The sequence below is a fragment of the Pseudonaja textilis genome, chromosome 2 (assembly GCF_049901715.1).
Source record: "Pseudonaja textilis isolate UNSWEBS1 chromosome 2, rPseTex1.2, whole genome shotgun sequence".
NCBI classification, from domain to species: domain Eukaryota; kingdom Metazoa; phylum Chordata; class Lepidosauria; order Squamata; family Elapidae; genus Pseudonaja; species Pseudonaja textilis.
The window spans coordinates 214,225,939-214,247,388 of record NC_141991.1 but is presented as its reverse complement, the minus strand read 5'-3'; the positions used below and the strand labels follow the sequence as shown (position 1 = coordinate 214,247,388).

Sequence of the window (21,450 nt, the reverse complement as noted above, 5' to 3'; positions counted from 1 at the left end):
GTTCTAGACTTTTTCTATTGAGTTTTTAATGCCTTATTAATGTATTGATCTTTATTCCCTTTACCTTCTTACATGTTCTAATTTTTACCCAAATAACCAATCAATATTCTATAATAATTGTATTTCCAAAGTTAAAATGCAAACTTCAACAAAAAGGAAACAATAAGAAAGTAAAACTAGACAAGACAAAATGTATGCATTGAAAATAAAAGAAAAAGAAAAAAAACCAAACATACACATAAATCCTCCCCCTAGTTCAGGGCTGTCAAGCTCCTGGGCCTCAGGCCAGATGCGTCACATGCTGGCCACACCCAAGCCCAGTTTAGCAAAGGGGGGGAAAGTCCCGATACATCACATGATGTCACCGTGATGCCATGAGTTTTACACCCCCATTTGAATATATTTTAACAATAATAGTCCGCCAACCTTGCAAAACAGATCTATTTATAAACTTTTACAGCCTTACTGCCCAGCTAATTTGACTTAACATCTATCTACTATTAAAAATAAAGTTAACAGATAAATCCGACAACAAAACTAAACTTCAAAGCCCTGTTAACAATTTATTATTGTGAGTCACATGCAGACAGTCCACAGCAATTTCTAATCTACCTTTTACACTTGATATTTGCACATAATAGCTATATGATAAGCACTCAGGCTGATATTGGAAATGATGATTTTAATCCACCAATACATATGAGAATATATCCTTTACATAATTTTCATAGGAATTATTGTAATACCAAGTGAACACAACTTGCCAAATACCTGACCTTGAGAAAACAAGCTTATAAAGATACAGCAGAATTTGTTTCTTTGTTTTCTGATTACACCACAAGAAGAATTGAATTTCAAAATTGTGTAACATACATTGATCTTTCTATCATGGTTATAGAAGACTTGTCCATTTGGAAAATTAAACCTATCTCCTGCTTTATGCAGGAATCCAATTTAAAATGTCTATGAAAACAATTGGTCAAAATCTGCTTAAAGAATTCTAGCAACGGTGAGTCTATAACTTGTCTGAATAATTGGTTCCACACTTGAACTTTCCTTATCGCTATTTTTTTTCTATTATTAAACTAGAAACTATCACTTAAAACCAAATGCTGGTCTTTGTGACAACCGAAAATAGATCTTGACCTTTTTCTATGTGGCCTCTGCTCAGGTCTTGAAGAATACTATCATATCATATCTCAATTTGCATTTTTGAAGATTCAACATTTCCAGTTCCTTCCATTTCTCTTCACCCATTTCACCTTATGAAACGGTTCATAAGTCTAAGTGTTATTATTGTTCCTAGATTCTTGTAAACTGTATGTGTTCTTTTAGGTAATGGTTTATGTATCCATTCTGTATTAACATTCCAAGCATAAATTCCAGTCTTTGTCATTCAACAGTGGTCTTATATTACCATGGATACTTCTTATTACTGCAATCAACATTAAATTCTTTCAGTCTCCCATGGTGTGCTCAATAGAGATGAGGCAAAAAAAGTAGAAAGTATAAAAAGAAAGAATGGAAATTTGTGTTGGTAAGTATGAATGAAATGTTTAATCTTATACTGGAATGCATATAGTTGTTAAAATAAGTCACAGATGAGGCATGCTGATTTAAAGATGTTACATAAGCTTAAGCATAGTGCTGGGAGAAAAGCTTGATTCCATGATTTTATGCGTGTGATTACAACAGGACTCATTATATACAAAGTAGAAATAACATTTCTTATGCAACCCCCATAGGGTTGATCTTAAGAGTTTTATGCATGGTTTACTGAAATAGTCAAATTTCCATTTACTTAGGAATATAATTTGATTTAAGTTGTTCATATTTTATAGTGTTTGTTGTTTCACTTATAGACTTGTAATACAGGGGTCTTTGAAATATACATAATGGAATTATGTTTTCTCAGACAAATGGAAACTCTTTTCTCTGTTTTGTTAAGGTTTGTCTGTTCTTCATGCCTGTATTGTGTGAAACCAGCCAGCTGCTGTAATTTATAAACAACTGCATACTTTGTTGTCTGAACTCAAGAAATTGTAATTTAGCTAATCTATTATTGCTTCGTATTTGTGATATATGAAACAGTCTTTTAGGAATAAATTAGGATTGGAGAAGCTCAGTTTATATTCCTCATTAATGAAGCTAACTGAATAATGTAGGGCAGGGGTGTCAAACTCGATTTCATTGAGGGCTGCATCAGGGTTGTGTTTGACTTCACGGGACCCGGTGGACATGGTGAAGATAGGCATAGCCAACTTGACATCACTCATGCAGGGGGTGCCTGTGATGGCCCGAGCACTCTGCTAGAGAAAAAGGAGCTTGGGACAGCTGTACACAGATCTAAGCACCCCACGGGCTAGATCCAGCCCATGGGCTTGAGTTTGACATCCTTGACGTAGGGCCACTGGCACCATAAAAAACTCATAGTGGTAAGTTCAAAGTAGAAATAGGTGAGGAAGTAATGTATGCACTCCTTGAGAAAGGACAGGATAAAAATGTGACGAATATCTGATATAGTTACCTTCTGCTCCATTCAGAACTCTTTCACAATTAGGCATATAACATTATTCATAGTATTACAAAATATTATTTGACACAGGAAGTACCAAACAAATTATTTGCATGGAGTTACAAAATTATGGTTCAAGACAAAGCTTTTAACCCTTTTCTTTAAGCTATCACTTATTAAGAGCTATTTGAGAATGACAGTTAATCCTTCCAAGTAGTTGCTTTCAGTTGTATCATACACTAAATTTTGAAGAAAATGAAGGTGGCTATCAATCAATGTGCTGTACAGTTTTTCTCATAACTACTTATGGAGACAGAATCAAAAGCAAACTTAAAATCCAGAAAAACTTGTACAAGGGAGAGTTCCAATTTGTTTTAGCATAAGACAGTGGAGAACAAGTTAACCAGCCCTCCTTACAGCCAGTTGTTCATCTCCAATAATTCCTTGGCTTCAACCCAATCTTGAAAATGTTTAAGCTTGGCAAATAATTTATTGGTCTTGCTCAGTAGATTAAGTGTATAATTAGCCATATATTGTTTATTGTCCTCACACATGAACAGGAGTATCGCCAAGACTTTGATATGAGGTCATCTTGGTTGATAGATATAAATAAGGAAGCAAATGCTGGCATTTATCAGTTGGATTTCACTGTTTCTGATATAGTGTAACTTAGTCAATGCCTGGAGCTTTGTGACTTTTAGAGTTCTTGTCAGTTCTGTTTCTGATACCAAGACTGAGCGCTATGTTTCAAGCTCTGCTACAGACCTATATAATATTTACTATGGTTTGCATATAGGACTTTATAATGCACTTCCCATACCAATACATGCACTTGGAGGAGGAGATGGGAGGAGCTTGCGCCGTGGCGATACGGTCTGCAATCGAGCTCCTCGATTGCAGCCGATATCTCCGCCACTGGCCGGTCCAACGGACCTACGCTGTCCCGTAGGGACAGCCATCGTGAAGAGCATATCCTGAGGATTCCGGGATACCGCAAAATCCCTGGAGAGCCCGGGTGAAGCTCTTCTTGCCAGCGGCGGAGAGGCAGCCCCATGCTGCTGAGGCCGGGCGACTCCAGACGGAAAGAGTTTGAGAAAGAGTTTGTCGGTTGGGTGAGAACTTCTTTTTTTATTTAATTTTTTGAATTTGGAAAGTTTACTCTAATTATCTGAAGAAACCTGTGTGATTTTTGTTTTGTTTTTTGACAAAATTGATTTAGCGGCGTTTTTTAGGGAAACGTCAAAGAGAGAATCCATTTTTTTCTTTTCTTTGCTTCCGGACTCTATTGTTACTTATTGGATAACTGGACTGTTTTCTTTTTCTATATATTCATATGTTTTATTCTTCTTCTGGACTTTTTATTTTTATTTTTCTGGGCTAGAGGCTTCTCTTGATTTTGTTTGATTTTTCGGTTTTTGTTTTGTGTATTGCAAGCGGCTTTCCCTTAAGAGAGGAGGGGGAAAGTGAGAACTATGATACTTTGTAACACTGCCACCTAGAGGCTCGGAAATATTTAAAAAAAGAAAAATAGACTCTTCTTCTCAAGGACATCCCTGATAAGATAGAGGAAAGCACTTTGTGGAATATTATTACAGGTGTCTTTCTGGATATACATGGCTCAGCTTTGAAGCTTGTGGGAAAGAGAAGGGAGTTATAATTAGAGCCTTGGATAATTAAATAGAGTGCAGTGTTGTTGTTTTTTTGAGTTCTGCCAACCCTTTCACTAACATCAAGGTCCTGACTTTTAAGCTTGATTTATTTGCAAAGGGAAGCCTCTGAATTTCTTTTTTCTACTTATATTTTATTTTGATTTAACTGATTTTATTTTTTCTTTGCCTATTTGGATCCTGTTTTCTCTTTTTTCCTTTTTTTTTTTTTTAATGTACATTAGCGGACTATTTCTTTTTCCTTTTTTAATTGAGGTTTTTTCTTTTTCTTTTTTTTTTTTTTTTTTTCTGGCTGGACTAAGGTGTGGAATCTGAAGAAACTTATTTTTCTTGGTTTTTGTCTTGTTTTTTGTTTTTTCTTTTTCTTCTTCCCTTCTTCCTTTTTGGCTTTGTCTTGTTTATTATTATTATTGGGTTTTTATTTTTACTGTTACTTTTTTTTTATGGTTTTTTTTTTTCTTTTTTTATTGGACTAAGGTCAGGAAGAATTTGAAGAATTTTTTTTTTCTTTTTTTCTTTTTTTCTCTCACTTTTGGCTTTTTTATTGTTGGCCTTTTTACCTTGGATTAAAATTTCATATTTTTTTCTCTTTTTTTTGTGGATTAGAAATAACATTTCTTATGCAACCCCCATAGGGTTGATCTTAAGAGTTTTATGCATGGTTTACTGAAATAGTCAAATTTCCATTTACTTAGGAATATAATTTGATTTAAGTTGTTCATATTTTATAGTGTTTGTTGTTTCACTTATAGACTTGTAATACAGGGGTCTTTGAAATATACATAATGGAATTATGTTTTCTCAGACAAATGGAAACTCTTTTCTCTGTTTTGTTAAGGTTTGTCTGTTCTTCATGCCTGTATTGTGTGAAACCAGCCAGCTGCTGTAATTTATAAACAACTGCATACTTTGTTGTCTGAACTCAAGAAATTGTAATTTAGCTAATCTATTATTGCTTCGTATTTGTGATATATGAAACAGTCTTTTAGGAATAAATTAGGATTGGAGAAGCTCAGTTTATATTCCTCATTAATGAAGCTAACTGAATAATGTAGGGCAGGGTGTCAAACTCGATTTCATTGAGGGCTGCATCAGGGTTGTGTTTGACTTCACGGGACCCGTGTGACATGGTGAAGATAGGCATAGCCAACTTGACATCACTCATGCAGGGGGTGCCTGTGATGGCCCGAGCACTCTGCTAGAGAAAAAGGAGCTTGGGACAGCTGTACACAGATCTAAGCACCCCACGGGCTAGATCCAGCCCATGGGCTTGAGTTTGACATCCTTGACGTAGGGCCACTGGCACCATAAAAACTCATAGTGGTAAGTTCAAAGTAGAAATAGGTGAGGAAGTAATGTATGCACTCCTTGAGAAAGGACAGGATAAAAATGTGACGAATATCTGATATAGTTACCTTCTGCTCCATTCAGAACTCTTTCACAATTAGGCATATAACATTATTCATAGTATTACAAAATATTATTTGACACAGGAAGTACCAAACAAATTATTTGCATGGAGTTACAAAATTATGGTTCAAGACAAAGCTTTTAACCCTTTTCTTTAAGCTATCACTTATTAAGAGCTATTTGAGAATGACAGTTAATCCTTCCAAGTAGTTGCTTTCAGTTGTATCATACACTAAATTTTGAAGAAAATGAAGGTGGCTATCAATCAATGTGCTGTACAGTTTTTCTCATAACTACTTATGGAGACAGAATCAAAAGCAAACTTAAAATCCAGAAAAACTTGTACAAGGGAGAGTTCCAATTTGTTTTAGCATAAGACAGTGGAGAACAAGTTAACCAGCCCTCCTTACAGCCAGTTGTTCATCTCCAATAATTCCCTTGGCTTCAACCCAATCTTGAAAATGTTTAAGCTTGGCAAATAATTTATTGGTCTTGCTCAGTAGATTAAGTGTATAATTAGCCATATATTGTTTATTGTCCTCACACATGAACAGGAGTATCGCCAAGACTTTGATATGAGGTCATCTTGGTTGATAGATATAAATAAGGAAGCAAATGCTGGCATTTATCAGTTGGATTTCACTGTTTCTGATATAGTGTAACTTAGTCAATGCCTGGAGCTTTGTGACTTTTAGAGTTCTTGTCAGTTCTGTTTCTGATACCAAGACTGAGCGCTATGTTTCAAGCTCTGCTACAGACCTATATAATATTTACTATGGTTTGCATATAGGACTTTATAATGCACTTCCCATACCAATACATGCACTTGGTTTGAGAATGTACTCTGAAAGCTCAAGTTGTTAAACACCAGAAAAGTGAAGCTCAGATCTATCAGTTTATGACAGATTGAATCAACACCTGCCAGTTTCCCATGGTAGACTTATTCTTCTTCACCTTGATAAGATATTGATATGATCATTAATGTTAAGGGAAGGTCACTGGTGTACCATTAAAAGCTTTTATTTATAACTTATGTAAGCCTTCTTGAATGCCTTTTTACTCTTCATATATTGATGGTGAAATCACTTAGATGGTCTATGGCTTGAACTGACCCACCTTTGTCTGTTCTCGATGCTCCGATCAGATTTCATTAGCATTATATTAAAACACATGTGGAGATGATGGCTTAGGAGGATTTTGCCTTTCTGTGAGTAATATGCTAGCTGCAATCTTTTCTGAAAAGGATCTTGAACTTTCTGTTTGGATGTTTATATTATACTTTACATGGGATTGCCTTTGAAAATGACTTAGAATCTGCAATTGATCTAAAATGTAGCAAGCCAATGGGACCTTTATATTGGTTATTAATAAACTTCTTGATACTGAGTGCTGTTTTTGACCTTCAAAAACCAAATTGTTGAGAAGAGGATTTACTTAAGACATTGTCAATATGTGTACTATATTCATGTTAATAAAGGATATAGTTTGCCAGTTTTCAATATTGTGTTTGCATTGTTTCTACATTATGGTTATCTTTATGTTGGTTTCTTGCACTTTGTCAAGAGTCCATTTATAAATTATAAAAATGCTTTAGTGATGTCAAGTTGGCCATGCCTATCTTCACCATGTCCACCGGGTCCCGTGAGGTCAAACACAACCCTGATGCAGCCCTCAATGACATCGAGTTTGACACCCCTGCCCTACATTATTCAGTTAGCTTCATTAATGAGGAATATAAACTGAGCTTCTCCAATCCTAATTTATTCCTAAAAGACTGTTTCATATATCACAAATACGAAGCAATAATAGATTAGCTAAATTACAATTTCTTGAGTTCAGACAACAAAGTATGCAATTGTTTATAAATTACAGTAGCTGGCTGGTTTCACACAATACAGGCATGAAGAACAGACAAACCTTAACAAAACAGAGAAAGGAGTTTCCATTTGTCTCAGAAAACATAATTCCATTATGTATATTTCAAAGACCCCTGTATCACAAGTCTATAAGTGAAACAACAAATACCATAAAATATGAACAACTTAAATGAAATTATATTCCTAAGTAAATGGAAATTTATAAACTTCCCTTAGTTCTGAGATCCTCAGAACCTCTTCCAAAGTCATTGTTAACATTGTTGAAAAGCTAATATCCTAAGCAAAGCAAAACTAAAAAGAAGAAAGGCTGCAAATGAGATTGTGGAAGAAATGTTGAATAAGAAAGAAAAATACCCAGCAAAAATTATGGAGGATGGACAGACCTGGTCCAACATCACTGTCAGATAAATCTTTGGAAACCGCCACAGGTAACAGTAAAAAGCTGGAAGAAATTAACGATTTATGAAGGTGATCTTTATAAATCAAATAAACTCTTTATTATGATTATTTATCTTGAAATCAAAATAAAACATAATTGCTGCAGAGAAATGAAATTGGGACCAGTTAATTAAAGTCAACTCTATTCTCCCATTCTTAAAATACCCTGTTTCAGCCATTTCCATTCTGTTTAGTGTCTTTGTTAAACATTTATGGGAGTAGTATATGCAGAAAGTTGGGATATAAATCTAAAATAATCCATAAATGGATATTTGCTTACATGTAAGAAAGTTCCACTCCTACCATTTCAAACTTAGTTATTTTCACTTTACATCACTTCATGTAGTCATACTAGGTAAATAATTCCAAAGAGTGCATTTTTGATATATTCAAGTGAAGAATAGAGTTCTTAAGGTATGGGCTCTGTTCAGTCAATATATTGAATATAATTTAAAATTCATTAAAGTACAATGGAATATGCATCTAACATATTGAAAGAATGAAAGAATTCTACACACAATGGTTTGCACATATGCAAACTGGACTTATACTATCTCTCCCAATATGTAAGGCCTACATTTATACTAGAAAGGTCACCCCATTTTTGCCAGATTTCAGAATGCAGCAAAATTCAAGCAACATTCACAAGACTAATCTATTCACTGTTTTAAAAGGCAGAATTAATAAATAGAAAGCATGTACCAATATGCAGAGCAAAGGAATATCACTTCATTACTCTGATTTTAAATTTATGCAAAGAACATATAACCCAGAGAGTTACAAACAGTAGCTATTTGCATGAAAAGTAAATAATTAATTTTAATAGTAATTTGGATGCTCTGAATTGGAAATTAGAAGATATTGTAAGACTTTGGATATAAAGATAAAAGAGGGAAATAAGGTTAGGAGAATATGGGATTAAATGAAGCAATTTTATAACTTGCAAAGAAGACAGAACTAGGACCCTTCCTAATGAAGGACTGGGAAATGATATTAAATGTGTGGTTTTGAGGGACTTTCAAGGAAGAAATGACAAAGATGGCTATGAAAAACGGAGCCAACTATCACAGCAGACTGAAGAGACAGTTCTTTGATAATTGCCCACAAATTGCCCATGAAGAGATCACAAAATAGCAGTCTCCAGCAGGTTTAGCACTTTGGGAGACAAGGAAATAACTATCTTGCTCAAACTGCAATCGTGCCTTTGAAATAACACTTCATTTGCATATTTCCTTTTCTAATCACTTTTGGAAAATGCTTGTTAAGTGCTTTTGGACCCTAAACTAGAGGGAATTAAATATTACATTTAAAAGTATTGGAGAGCAACCATCCCAATCTGGAGGATGGGTTCAAATAGAGAATTAGTTTGAGGTTCTTACATAAACCCAAGAATGTGAGATCTGACTCCTTTGCTCCCTGTTTTAAACATATAGAGATAAACCACATTTACACACCATTCAAAAGAGGAAATAAAAAGATCAGAACATGTCCCTTCCAACTGCCAACACCCAGATAAACCAGAATTAACACCAAACAAAAAAACAATATCTTAATGTAAGAACTATCTAGGAAAACCACATCTCCATCAACAGTGGCAGTGCAAATTACTGTACATAAACAGGAAGCAAACACCACACTCACTGGCACTCAGATAATGAAACATCTGCAAGCAGTCAACCAAGCTCAGAGAGCACCAAGGACTTCATAGAGTAGAAGCATCAACCAGCCACCAACTTATATTTGGATCAGGCCACCAAGCAGAGCCAAAGGGAAAATGCAAACTGCTGTTTGTGACTTTTGCAAGGCCACTGAAGTAGTAAGCAAGGAGAAAGAAATAGAATTGACTGTGGGAATATGTTTTGTACTTTTGAAATATTATCTCTATTTAAAGATGTTTTTGGTCATTGAGATAGAGATGGATGGATATTGATTATAGGAGCTGCATTTGCATTTTTAAAGCAAATCTCTCTGAACAGATTCCTTAATAATTTTATCAGTATGGTGAACCAGGTTCTTGGAAGGCATATAAGGATTAAAAATATGAGTATTTTCTTAAACTATTTTTAACTATATTTTGTTAAATTATTCAAATTTAGAAACTGCTGACTGATTTTTCATGACAATTTTGGATTGCCTTGAAAAGAATGATTATATACTCATGGAAGAATGCTTATATCCTGATATATTTATTTATTCATTCATTCATTTATTCAGTCAATCAATTTCTATAGTCAGCCATCTCAGTTGATGACTCTGAGTGACTTACATTCAGAACATACAGTGCAATTAAAATACTAAATAATTTTAAAACAATAAAAGCACTATCCAGGTTAAATAAACATTTTTTTTCTGCAGAAATTCTATTTCTTTTAAATTGAATGTAAACAAAAAAATGTTCTTCATATGTCTTTAGTTAATGTGTGAATCAGGCCCATGCATGCAATAACATGAGAAGAGAGCCTTGTACACATCTCTTGCAATGCATTTGTGTATCTATTTGGACATCAGTACCTGAATAACTTTCTGTTATCTCTTCAATCTATTATTGTATTAATCACACACAATACACTTATAGGTGCTATATGCATTACTATAAAAAGAGAAGAGAGTTCCTTGGCAAGGATCTCAGTCACGCTGCATCAAAGTTTCCAGTCTGAGAAGATAAAGGAAATAATTAATTAGAGTCTGTACTGTAATTAAACTAGGACTACAAATCATTTTGTATGGTTATGCCCTAATGCAATACATTTTCCACAAATCTGTAGCTCATTAATGAGACTGGCCATCTGCAATGTTATCAGTACTACTGCAAGTTACTCTTTTAACTTTCTGTTTCCTATTATTTTCCCTTATTCTGACCACCACCACCACCACCCTGCAAATTATATTTTCAAGATCCAAAGCTGCCTCTTTACCTGATGTATCTTTCATTTGTTCAAGTGGTGCTTGAAAAAAGTTATACATTTTTATTAATTCTAAATTTTCCAAATATTTTTACTCTAATCTAACTCTAGGGTAGTGAATCTGTTTTATGGAATTCAGCCAGAACACATAAAGATATGCTTTTTAGAGTTTTTAAGCATGTTTTTTATCAATCAAAAGTTGGTGTTCTGTACCTTTCTTTTTTAAAAAAAAATATTATTTTTGCTCTACAGTGTAAAATGAACCTGAGATCAACTGCCTGTACATATCAATAGCTTATTGTTGTCATCATTAATATCTTCTACACATATAGCTATTACATGTTACAAATAAAAATGAATATCTGAATGCCCTCTGAAATACTCTATACATGGAAAGGAAGATAGCAAAGTAAGACTGGAAACAAACATGGTTAAGATCAGAAAAAATGTAAACAACTTGGAATACTGTTGTTAGAATAAGTTCTACAACTAAGAGGTATCCTACCTTCCCCTTTCCTATATACCATGAATCGATTGACTAAATTAGTTCCTAAAGTTCAGTGGATCAAGGCTAAATAATTATTTCACATATCTCTACTTTTCATAGAAATAGAATGTCGTCTGCCACATCCACTGCTTTTTTTTTTTTTTAAGAACAAGTTTTATTGATTTTTGAAGACAAACAAAACATAACACATAGAAATATAAAACCTCCTTTCTAAGAATTACTTATAAATTTCAACAAAGCAAATAAAGCATTATTTTTTAAAACATAGTTCCACATTATCACACTTCCATTTACACATATATATCTTTTCCAAATTTCTCATTATTTCTCTCTTCACTTTCATTCAATCATATTTCCTTCTATCAAAGTTTCAGTAATTCTCAATCAGTCATAAGCACACAAAATGCATAACCTAAAGCAAAACATTGGAGAAAAAAAAAACCTCCTTAGTTATCATTTGTACATATCTTTTCCCAATTTCTCTCCCTTTAATTTCATTTCTCCAAGATTTTATTAATTTACAATCAAACATAAATAATCCACACACTAAACATAAAACATAAAACTTCTTTTGAAAAGTGGCTTGGCCCCAAGTTACATCTTTTTTGACAGACCTAAATCAAATTCATGCCCACCTTATATACCCTTCATATCTTATTAACCATTTTATATTTTCTATATAACTTCTCCCATCTTTTCACTCTCTTAATTATATTTTATTTATTTCATCTTATTTCAAAATCATTATACTTATATCTTTTGTCCGTTCTTTACCAAACATCTATTTATCTCTTCCCTTTAACAAAAAATTTCCCCTGTAATCACTTTTGAAGTATGACGCCTTCTCCTAAAATAAAGCTTAAAATAATACATAATTTCCATCCTGATTCTGCTTAGTACATTTCTACATATTAAATCTTAAAATAAAAGAATAGTAAACTTATAGTATAATTAAATGTATAATTTCTATTCTAATTCTAATTCTGATAAGTACATTGTTTTAGAATAAAAAAAAAAATACTAAAGTTATAATAACATTAAAACAGTAACAAATTAAACTTTAACTAAGCATTAATCATTTAACACAGTCTCCTAATATTTTATTAAACATCAACATCTATCATTATTAAACATTAATATTTTATTAAATATTCCAATAAACTGTTTCAAATGCAAATACTACAATACTATCTTATGCACTCTTGCAGAATCTTCTTTAATTATAAACTATCATCCTTCATCTCTAAAAAAAAAAACTTTCTTGTTAAAATCTTGTTCTAACCCGTGGCTTTTTTTTTCTTTTTCCCTCCCTTTCTTCTCCAATCTGGTCTTTTTGCCCCCCCCTCTCCTCTCCCCCTTTTTAAGTTTCCCTCTCTGTTGTAATTCTCTTTTCAATTGCTTTCTAACATTGTACCTTCTTTTCACCCTATTTTTCTTTTTCTTGGTTGTTTTATTAAATCTTAAATTCTCCTTTTCCCTTCCTCCCTTCCCATTTTCTTTCTTAATCAAACTTTTTAGTCCATTAAAAATGGCTTCTTCCTTTTCTTCTTCTCCTTCTCCTTCCTCCAGTGTTTGCTGGTACATAGAAACCGCCATTTCTAAAAAATGGAAGGCAGCTCCCAAAGAATCCTTGCCACTTTGTTGTCTTTCTTTTAATTTTTCATATTCCATTTTCAGTTCATCAACCGATGGTACCATTATAGGTTTTTTTAAAAAACAACCCAGATGCTTTCAATCTTGAAGTAATTTCCAAATGTCAGAGTTATCAAACAATCCAAACAAACAAAACTTTTTTCCTCTTCTTCTCTTTACAGTTTTTTCTCCAGAGGCAAAATCCCAGATGTATTTTAAACGCCGTATTACCATTAATTAATGGTGTTGTAATCTTCAAGGCGTCTCCTCCAACAAAGTTTAAAAAAAAAATTTTTTTTTTAGTCCTCCCCTTCCCACTTATAACAAAGAGCTTATTTTTACCTTTAAAAAGCAGGTTTTTCTGTGCTCCTTTGCTTTCTCCGTAAGGAGGGGGAGTGAGCTTTCCTTCAGCACTTTCGCCGATGTAACAAATTCTTTTGGAAACAAATGTATCAATCCAAAGTCAGGTTTCCAGGGTGTTTTAAAAGTAACATAATGTCGTGGTTTAGCCAAGAAAACTTCTCCTTCTAAGTCTTCCTCCTGCACAATCTTATCCAGTTGAAGATTCCTTTGTGGCTGCCATACAGACAGCCACTCCACCCTCTCAGGAAAAAGGAGTCTAGCCGGCTGGGGAAGGGGGGTGCGATATCCCCAGACCCCTGCCCGGATCTCCTCTGTCTTCCGCTGCCCCTTCAGGGCAGCGACAACCCCCAAATCCAGTTGGATCGGGGGTACCTTGACGGCGAGTGCAGCAGGGACCCGCAGAGAAGCGGATTCCTGCCGCCGCCGAAGCCTTGCAACCGGAAGTGTCTATCCACTGCTTTTCTTAATGGGCCATTGATTCGTAGCCCCCATTTTTAGCAGGCAAAAAGCATCTTTGATTCTTTTTTTATTTTTTGTTTTAACATGAATCATTTATCTTGTCCGAGTCTTTTCCAGAGTTAAGTCTTTGCATAATATCACGCTACAAATAACCTGGCTCAAATTAACCAACTTCAGACATAATGTGTCTAAAGTAGGATAATTTGAGCTTGGTCATTTATAGCTCGAGGGAGCACTCTCAGATGATTTGTGAAAACTCTGGGTTGATTTATTGAATGATCCATCTGTTTGTTTTCTTGGACATCCATGATATTCTCTCAAGACTTTTCTGCAACTCAAAAACATCAATAGTCTTTCTATACCCCTTGTTCAAAGTCCAAGATATAGTAAATTCATTATTTTTAATGGTTTGAAATCCTCAATTCGATTGAATACTAAAGTGTGGATAAAATCGTTTTTCCATTTGATGTGCAGACATGAATATATTTAAGAATTACTTTAATTTACTACATCCAATTTTCTGTTTTGTTGTACCTTTCAGTTTAAATTGCTTTTTTAAAACTGCAAATTATTCAATGTCATTTAACAAATTATTCGTTTTGTTTTCTCCAATGGCATAACATGCTGTTTTTAAAATGTCACATAGATAAAGGTTTTGCATAACATTATTTATCTGTACAGTATTATTAATTTGATATTGCCTGTTCAAGCTCCTTCCTATTTAGAATACCATTGTTTCTAACTACCATTTAATTCTATAAATATAGCAAATTATACAGTCCTTTATTCTTAAATATTCTGACAGTTTAATATGTTTTTTTATTAAAAAGGTATGTTTTGTACCTTGCACAATAAACCAGATCAGGATATACAGTGCTACTTTTATATGAAAATGGGCCTTTCCATACATACAACTGGCAATTATAATGCATTCTGTACATTTCCTATCTGATCTATGAAGGAAGAAGTGGAAGGCATCCTGTAAAATCTTACACTTGAAATACTACAAGCTCCCATTCAATTTAGAAACATGCCACATTTATATTATTTTTAACACTAAAAAAGACATACAGTGAAGAGCATGTTCATGCTCTGAATACCCACATTGACTCCAATGGTAAACAGCCAAAGAATTAAGAATTCCAGATCCCACTGGAGATTTAGCAATTGTTCACAGCAATCAGAATGCAGTATTCATGTCACATCTCATTGCTACTCATCAGACTGTAACTTTCAAAATGAAAGAAAAGCAATAGTAGACCTACCCACATATATGTTTCCATTCATTATGTACAGTTTCAGCAATATATTAAACTTGTAAAAATATACTGTGTAAAATAGACACAATCACTTGGCAGGTAAGTCAATTACTATGAGACAAATACTTTATACTCACCATATTTATTGCTCCAATATTAATACTCCTGAATCGTCTTGTCACAAATACTCATCACAAAAAGACACCTAAATTTTTTATTAAAACAATGTTAAAACCATTGATATTCATATTGTTATCCAGCATCAAAAAAGTCAGGATATTGACCTTTTTGATCATCCTGACCAAAATTAATATTCAGGGTATTCAGGATAATCCAATCCAATCCAATCCTGAATCCAATTCAGGTCTAGGAACATCCTAATTACATAATTCTGCATCATTTTGGCCATTTTCCCCCAAAGTGATTTGAAAGGTGAAATGTCAAAATTTGTAATGATCATTCACATTGATAAGAAATGTTTTTTTTTAAAGTGAAAATATCCAACAGAAAAAAAAGATATAGAATATAATATGTGGTTACAACACTAAGCAGTTACAATACTATATACAATTATCTAATATAAACATTATTCAACTATATCTACATGTATTTCTAATACATATATGACTGCCATGGTGTTTGCTTTTTAATTTGTTGCACTTTGTATATATGAGTTTCATATTTGTTTATATTTATCTGTGGCATGTCATGCATGTAAATTCATTAAAGGAGTCAATGATGCTAAGAATGGTTAGTGGATCAAGAAGAAGGGGCAAGCAAAGAACTCATTCGTTTGATACCATCAAAGCCAGGGGTGGGATTCAAATTTCTTAATAACTGGTTCTATGAGTGTGGTCTAATTTGTGGGTGTGGCTTGGTGGTCATGTGACTGGGTGGTTGTGGCTTACTGACAGCATGACTTGGTGTCATATGACTGGGTGGGCATGGCTTGTATATAAATATTACAAATATTTATGTAAATATTGATTTTTTTATAAAAAAGAGCAATTTTTACCTCAAAGCAGGCAGGCAGATTGAGTTGCTCACAGAATCACAGAATAATTTAGAGATCTATCTATCTGCAATCAGCTACCTCAATCTGCACTGAAAAGCTTCAGTCCTAAGGAAAGTTCGGCTCTCCTTTTAATCCAAGAATTTCCTGCTTTCTACCTAATCTAAATCTCCTGGCAGAGCAGAACAACTGATGGTCAGAAAAAAAAGAAAGACAAAAATAGCAACTTACCAAACCAGGCAAGTTGGATGGCTCACATGCCAGCTAAGGAGTGAGTAGGCAGGGAGAGGAGGGGTCAGCCAGTGGAGCAATTTGCTGGTTCTCCGAAATGGGGACAATTGTGTGTGCAGGGTTTGCAAGAAATCATCAGCTGTGCCACCTGGACAGCTGACAAGCACTGCACTCCTGTGCACAGCATTTGAAAATCTTCTTGTTTCCTGCTTTTCAACCTCAGCTGTGCTGCAAAAAGCAGCTGAGAAGGGAGAAGCAGGGAATAAAGGACAGCCTAGACCCCGGGCAGGCAGGTGGGCCAAACACCGAACCGATTCTGCTCTTTGCAGCTACAGGTTCTACAGAACTGGGCTGAACTGGTAGTATCCCACCCCAAAGTTAATACAAAGATGAACATCCAACAACTGAAAGAAACTGCTTGATAGGTAGCATGGAGAGCATTTGCTTATAATGTCGCCAAGAGTCAGACATGACTGAATGGTTAAAGTTAACTAACTATTCATACAAAGACTGTAGCTATAAGTAATTTGTTTAGCAGTAGCAAGGACTTCAATTTATTGAGTAAGTGAAGCCATACATTTATCTTTCCAAAGATGATATATCCGTTTCTTAGCTATAATACAGGCAGGACAACCCATTTATGTTATCCCATTGTAAAATTCCATTTACTAAGTATGTAATTGGAGAGAATATTTTATTTTCTTGAATATTGTGAATATTCTTAAAATTTTAGCTCTTGTTGTAGAGTCACATTTAAATAGCCCACTACTTTCTTCCAAAACTTTGCAAGTACATGGGATTTTTTAAAAAAATATGTGCTTTCAAAAAGTATTGTCCTTATTACATCTCCAAGAAAATGCTGTCCTAGACGATTGTTTTCCATGCAAAAGTAATGGAGTCCAGTAAATTATAAATATTATTTTTTGTTGTACAAGTTATTTATAGCCCATTGACGCACTATGGAAGTTAAAACATTTGCCAATATAGAAATCTCTAAATTCATTGTTCCATTTATCTCTTAATATATGCATATCAAATTGATGTATTGATAGAAATTATCCATAGAAATTAAAAGTAAATTATATGCTTTCATATATTTTTTTTGCTGATACTCCCATTTTTGCTGATACTCCCATTTTTCCCATTTATGGAATAGCACATAATTTGGTTGAACATAAACTGGTTTTATTTGGAGATGATATTCTTCTGTTTATTTATAAACCTCACTCTATTATTACAATGTTAATGAAAATTATAGATGATTTTAGAAGAATAGCAGGATATTTTGTGAACTGTTTATTAACCAAATCACAGTTGATGCTAAGAGGTAAAATTTTGATTTTTATCCAAGATTTAAATTATTCAGCAATATGTAATACAAATAAAATATATAAAGATACTTCTTCAGAAATAGTTAGATGAGAGTCATTAAAGTTTTAGTGAATGTTGTAAAAACGAATAGTATTCCCAGATTAATTCATATTATAAGAAGATTCATGTTCAAATATTTGGAACATTTTTTTTCAGAAAAAATCTCTTTGTTTAGAATTTTTAATGGAGTTATTTGATTCCAAGAACATTAGGTAGCAGTGTGCTGCTATTGAATCAAATGTCACAGACAGTCTAAAAACTGGGTGTATCTCTTTTTTCCTGGACCCGAAGTCACAGATTAGACATCTGCATGTATTTGGGACTCTAGTGCTCTCTTTTACTCACATCCCAGCTGAGTTTTATAAGTGCCTGCTTTTGAAAATAGGCACTTATGCACAGCATGACAGCTGGCCAACAAGGAGTTTAATAATCCAAATTGGTCTAATGTTTGTCAAGATTGTATGCTTTGAATATTTGACAAAATCCTCTTTACACATCAGACTGCCTTCTACAAATTCTGCAAAGCTAAAAACATATCTACTGGCTACCAAGCAGTTAATGAATAACCCATTTCCATTAAATCAAGAAGCAAACAAATGCCGATTTCTGAACAATATTTTGTCCCTCTTTTACTAGGCACTGTTAGCTTTGTCGTAATCCCAAAGTCAATTTTATAAGTGTACTTACTCCAGATTCTTGTTCCTGTTCTCTAAAAAGAACCACTCCATAGAGAATTTATATTTATTCAATGTTCAAATTTATTCAATATTCAAATATATTGCCTATGATATTTAAAGTACCATTATATTCATCCCATTTTTGTTTTATCGTGGAGCTCAAGTCACAAATAAAGTGCCCATATGACTTCTTGCCATGTTCCCCATGCTATGGGCTATCTAAGGAGCTGCATGTGTAACAAGGTAACACACAAGGTAAAATCACATTCACAGGGACTGTATCAGTAAATGCAGTAACAACAAAAAAATAGCCCCTGTATCTGCCTTTCTCTCTTTCCATACATGCATAAATACTCACTCATGCAAAAACATGCAGAGCCTGTGCTGTGTAATTCTTCAAGCCACATTCTAAAAGGAACAACATTGTTGTGTCCATTCTGTATGTAGAAGGTAGAACTTGGACAGTTTATTTTTATTTATTTTATTTTTTTATTTGATTTGTCAATCGCTTACAAAATAATAGGTATAAGTATAAACATGATTAAGAATACAGAAAATAGGTATGATTAAAAGGGGACAATAGTACAGGAATGGGAGGCACGATGGTGCACTTATGCATCATCAATTTTGTCGACAGCCCTTGAAAATGAGAAACATCAAAAACACAATAACATCAATGACATGAAAGTTTTCAAATTGCGTGGCACCATGAATTTCTAATCCCAGTTGTATTTTTGTGAATTTGGGAAGACATCAGCTGAATTCTTACAGATGATTTAATTTTGCTTTATAATCTATTATAAAGATATACCTTGTCGTTTGTAGGTTTATTAATACTTTTTCATCTTTATCCAACACTGTGACCATGAACAAACATTTCCAGAAAGCACTAATTGTTTTGTCTCATGTCATTTTTTTGACATGATAATTGTGTGTGTGTGTGGGGAATATCCTTCAACAATGAGCTAGCTTTTTATATTCTACATCTGCAACATCTTTCAAGCATTTTTAAATTTATATTTATATTGAAGTATTATGAGAGAAAAAAAATGGGGAGTGAATTTCAATGAGCACAATAATTAGAGGATACCTTTTACTGAATGATCACTGGAAATATGCTTCATTTTTGTTCATTTGTAGAATTAATTCTGAAATTAAGCAAGAATATAGGAAATCATATTGACTGATGGATTTTGGAATCTAATTTATAAATGTTTTTGATTGCTGATAGTGCCACTCTAGCTTTCTCTGTCTTCCTCTCTGTCCCTCTTTCTCCCTCCCTCCCCCTCTCTCTCCTCTCCCTCTGTCCCCCTTCCCCCATAGAATAGAATTGGCAATCCAGCATTTGCTGGCTATCCATGCCATCCTGCCAGTTCCAGGGAAGCAGTTTTATTCAATTTTCTTTGTCATCCCAAAGGCCTCGGGAGGGTGGCGAGTGATTCTCAACTTGACAAGGCTCAATAGGCATCTGATATACAGAAGATTCAAGATGCATTCCCTCCACTCAATCCTCGAGGGAATTCAGGAACGAGACTTTTTGGCTTCAGTAGATCTGATGGAAGCTTACCTCCATGTGCCCATCCATCCAGACCACTGCCAATTTCTGAGCTTTTGTTATAGTGGCCGCCACTTTCAATACAGAGCTCTTCCGTTCAGCCTGGCATCAGCCCTACAGACATTTACCAAGCTCATGGCAGCTGTAGCAGCATACCTCAGGGCAATACCCATAAGTATCCAGTGTTAGCTGGACGACATCTGATAGAATCCTCTTCCAGACCCCAGGCAGAGGAGAATCTGATAACAACATTCAGGATCCTTAGGGAGCATGGGTTCTCAATAAACCTAGACAAATGCCATCTAGTCCCATTGACTCATCTCTTGCATTTGGGGGTGATTATAGACACACTGGCAGGTCAAGTCTTCCTCTTCTAGGAATGTTAAGAGAGCATAAAGGCCACGACGGACCAGATCCTGTCTTCCAGAGAGACTCCTATCATCTTGCTGTCTCAGCTTCTGGGGAAAATGATCTCCTGTATTGGCATTGTTCCCTGGGCTTGCTTCCATGCCCGGATTCTGCAGTGGTTCCTGCTCCCCTATCAGAGGGCGAGCAGGGGCAACTCAGTGATGAGGGTTTGAGTGCCACAGGCCATACTTTATCATTTCATTGGTGGCAGTCCCGGGCCATGGATAAAGGTTGTCTGTACAGGGAGCCTCAGAGACTTTCCATCACTACACATGCTAGTCTGTTGGAGGGCTCACCTAGGAACCCAGGTTATCCAGAGGAGCTTGCCCACAACATAAAATGGCTAGAGCTCAGGGTGGCCCACTTAGCACTCAAGGGTTTCCAGCAGGAGGTGTCAGAGAGACATGTCCTTCTCCTCGTGGACAATGTAGCTACCAAAGCCCACATAAATCGCCAGGGGGGCATTCTCTCCAGATCCCTGATGCAGGAGGTGACTCAATTGTGCTGATGGGCAGAGAACCATCTGTTACGAACAGAGCACATCTCAGGGGTTTCCAATGTGCAGGCAGACTGGTTGAGCAGGGCCATGGTCGACCAGTCAGAGTAGCAACTGCATCCCAGACTATTTCAGGAAATGTTCAAATGGTTCAGCCAGCTGATTCTGGACCTTTTTGCCTCTGCAGAGAACTTGCAACTCCCAAGTTTTTTTGCAAGGTTTCCAGCACCAGGGGCAGAAGGGGTCAATGCTGTCCAGTGCAGGTGGCCCCAAGGTCTATTGTATGCCTTCCCCTCTTCCCCTGATCCCAGAGAAAACCAGAAAGGTACTGTTGGAGAGGGCAGGGATCTTGTTGGTAGCCCCTTACCAGGTGATCATTGTTCGCTGATCCGGTGGGCCTGTCAGTCTCCAGACCTTCTAGGATTCCCCTGGAAAATGTCTCCCTCAGCCAGGGCCCAATCAACCATCTGGAGCCAGAATAATTCCAGTTGACCATCTGGCGCTTGAGCAGGGGCTCCTGAAATGGGAGAAGTTCTCCAAAAAGGTCATCCAGACAATACAGGCAGCCAGACGACCTTCCAGAATATATGATGCCACATGGAAGATTTTCTGCTTGGTGTTCAAGCCACCTCTTGGATTCCCCTTCAGTATCGGTGGCAGATGCAAGAC

General features: G+C 35.2%; 1 long non-coding RNA gene across 1 annotated transcript in view; it reads left to right on the top strand.

The window, feature by feature from the left end:
• The first annotated feature begins 1,462 nt into the window (after positions 1–1,462).
• LOC148127361 (uncharacterized) overlaps positions 1,463–21,450 on the top strand; it is a 54,105-nt gene continuing 34,117 nt past the window's right edge. The window contains exon 1 of the long non-coding RNA XR_015741508.1: positions 1,463–1,537. This is a non-coding gene — a long non-coding RNA (uncharacterized LOC148127361). The remainder of the gene's footprint in view (positions 1,538–21,450) is intronic.